Source organism: Talpa europaea (assembly GCF_964194135.1).
Source record: "Talpa europaea genome assembly, chromosome: X".
NCBI lineage: Eukaryota > Metazoa > Chordata > Mammalia > Eulipotyphla > Talpidae > Talpa > Talpa europaea.
This window is the reverse complement of record NC_140081.1, coordinates 10561663-10564621: the sequence shown is the minus strand read 5'-3', so window position 1 is coordinate 10564621 and position 2959 is coordinate 10561663. Positions and strand designations below refer to the sequence as shown.

Here is a 2959-nt window from a genome sequence, read left to right as displayed (position 1 = left end):
GATTTCAATATTGGTGTATCTGTTGATGTTTTTCTTGTGTCCCAATATGTGATTGATCCTGGAAAATGATCCATGTGTGCTTGAGAAAAATGCGTACTCAGATTTTTTTGGGGTTTAGTGTTCTATAGATGTCTGTTAAGCCCATGAGGTCTAGATCCTTATTTAGAGCTTTAGTGTCCTTACTTATTTTTTGTCTTGTTGATCTATCCATTGTTGAAGTCTCCTACTACATGTGTATTTTCTCTGATGTCTGTTTTCAGAGATGATAATAGTTGTCTGATATATTTTGGTGCTCCTTCATTTGGTGAGTGTATGTTAAGAAGTGTTATGTCTTCTTGAAGTATTGTCCCCTTGAACATAATATAGTGACCATCTGGGTCTCTTTTTACCTTTTTGAGTTTGAAATCTGTTTTATCTAATATAAGTATAGCTGTTCCTGCCTTCTTTTTTGGTCAATTTGCTTGAAGGATTGTTTTCTATCCTTTTACTTTCAGTCTATTTTTAACTTTTGTAGTCAAATGTGTTTCCTGGAGACAGCAAAAGGTTGGGTTTTGTTTCTTAATCCAGCCTGTAACTCTGTCCTTTTATTGAAGAGTTTAGTCCGTTTACATTTAGAGTTAATAATGATATGTTAGCGTCTGTATTTGCCATTTTGCTTGTCTTTTCTCTGGTTTTATTTATTTATTTAAATTTTTTTGGTCATGTTTTGTTCTTATTCATCCCTCTGTTGGTTCTGGCTTTAGGGCTCCTTGTAGTATTTTTTGGAGTAGGGGTTTAGTAGTAATGAAATTCTGGAGTTTCTGTTTTTCTGCAAAGGTCCTATTATTTCTTCATAGAAGAAGGAAAGGTTTGTGGAATAGAGTATTCTTGGTTGGCATTTGTTGTCTTGGAGTTTGTTCACTATGTCCCTGACTCTCTCCTTGCCCGTAGTGTTTCTTCAGAGAAGTCTGATGTCATACTGATTGGTTTTCCTTCCTGTTATCTGTTTCTTCCCTCTTGTCAGCTTCATTATTTTTTTCTTGTCTTGGATTCTTGGGAGCTTTACTATTATGTGTCTTGCTGTATTTTTCTTTCTTTCTTCTTTTTTTCTTTATTTTTTACAAACTGTTTATTTTCCGTTAACCTTATTTCCACTTTCTGTTCAAGTCTCTGGAAGAACAGCTTAAGACCACTCAGTGGTTGTTCCCACCCACTCAGTGGCTTGAGCAGTGGGAGCTGCAGCCCAGTCTTCAGTGGCAGGCTGGGTGCTCCAGTCTTCAGTAGGGAACTGCTGGATAGGTACAGAGGGCACCTGCATGCCTTCAGACCAGTCTACCACTTCAGGCTGAGTAGCAGTAAACTCAGGAGCTGGAGCCGTTCATTTGCCCTGAAATTCCTCCTTGGTCACAGCCTTTTCAGCAGCAGCCTGCTCTTCCTTTTCAATCTCTTCAGGATCCCTGTAGAAGTAGAGATCAGGCATGACCTCCCAAGGGTGTTCACGGGAGATGGTGCCACATATGCGCAGAACTTCCTGGGCCAGCATCCACCACATGAGACACACTGAGTGAGCGCCCTTATTGTTGCAGGGGATGGCAATGTCCACATAGCGCAGAGGAGAGTCTGTGTTACACAGAGCAATGGTAGGCAGGTTAATGTAGGATGCCTCTGTGAGAGGCTGGTGGTCAGCCCTGGGATTGGTAACCACCAAAAGTCTTGGCTCCCGGAAGCTGCCTGGATCTGGTTCGTGAAGGTTCCAGGAGTGAAGCGGCCAGCAATAGGAGTGGTTCCAGTGGCAGCAGCAAACTTCAGCACAGCTCGCTGGCCAGTGTTCCTGGATGATATGACACTGACATCAGCCAGATTTTCAATGGCAACAATGGCACAAGCTGCCAGCAGGAGCTTCTCCCAGGTTCTCTTCAAATTTATGATATAGATGCCATCACTTTTCCTTTTGTAGATGTACTGTTCCATCTGGAAGTCAAGGTTGGTGCCACCTAAGTGGGTTCCTGCTGCAAGGAATTTGAGGACATCCTCCTCCATTTGCAGGACATCAAGGGCTCCGGACATTGTGAACGTTTCCCCTTTAAGTTACGACGGGAACCCAGAACAATGCCATATGGACCCCTCTCTGGGCAGCGCGGAAAGCTGTATTTTTCCTTTCATCTTGGAAGTTTGTGTTCTTCTTGCTTCTGGTGTGTCTATTTTCAGTTCCTTCTTCATGTTTGGGAAGTTCTCTTCAATTATTTCCTTGAATATTTTCTCTGTTCCTATGTCTCTCTCCTCTCTCCTTCTGGGATTCCTTTAAGTCTTATATTTCCTTTCCTCATGGAGTCAGATAGTTCCTGAAGTCTTTCTTCATTCTTTTTCCTTTGTACTTCTCTTTCCTTTTCTGTTGTGGTTCTTTTTATTTCTGTGTCTTTGAGAGTGCTTATTTGTTTTTTCATTTCATCTATTCTGCTTTCATTGCTTTCCCAGATTTCTTTAACTCCCCCATTAATCCTTTGATCTCCTTCATTTCTTTCACTTCCCTCTTTAGGGACTCAATTTTATTCTTCTGATCGTTGATTATTTTTCCCATATCATTTTTTACTTCTTTCATTTTTTTAATCATGACGATTTTAAATTCTCTATCAGGAAGACTCAGAAGTTCCTCTAAGTCACTTTTGTTGCTGTCTGGTGTTTGGTTGTCTTTTTTGTGTTGTGTCTTTTCCCTGGGGACATGCTTGGTTACTTGTAATTTTTCTTCTCCCTGCTACTTGTTTTCTGATTTATCCTATGTGTTGGGACACTGTGTCACTGGTACTGGCCAGCATCTCTTTGGTGTGCTCTTTCTGGGATGTCGGAAACTGGTGGTCCAATCAAGTCCAATACTGTTATGCCAGAAGTCCTGTAGGTCAGTGGTATTGTGGATATGTTAACGGTCGCTGTCCCTGAAAATCTTCTCCTTCTGTATTTGTTTAATTCCAGAAGTTGGTTTTGA

The 2959-nt window shown here is 41.2% G+C and overlaps 1 pseudogene across 1 annotated transcript; it reads right to left on the bottom strand.

Annotated features, from left to right (window-relative positions):
• Nucleotides 1–831: 831 nt before the first annotated feature.
• Nucleotides 832–2153, bottom strand: LOC311187060 (small ribosomal subunit protein uS2-like; annotated as a pseudogene). Its single transcript has one exon. The product of its transcript is annotated as a small ribosomal subunit protein uS2-like (transcript).
• Between the last annotated feature and the right edge of the window lie 806 nt (nt 2154–2959).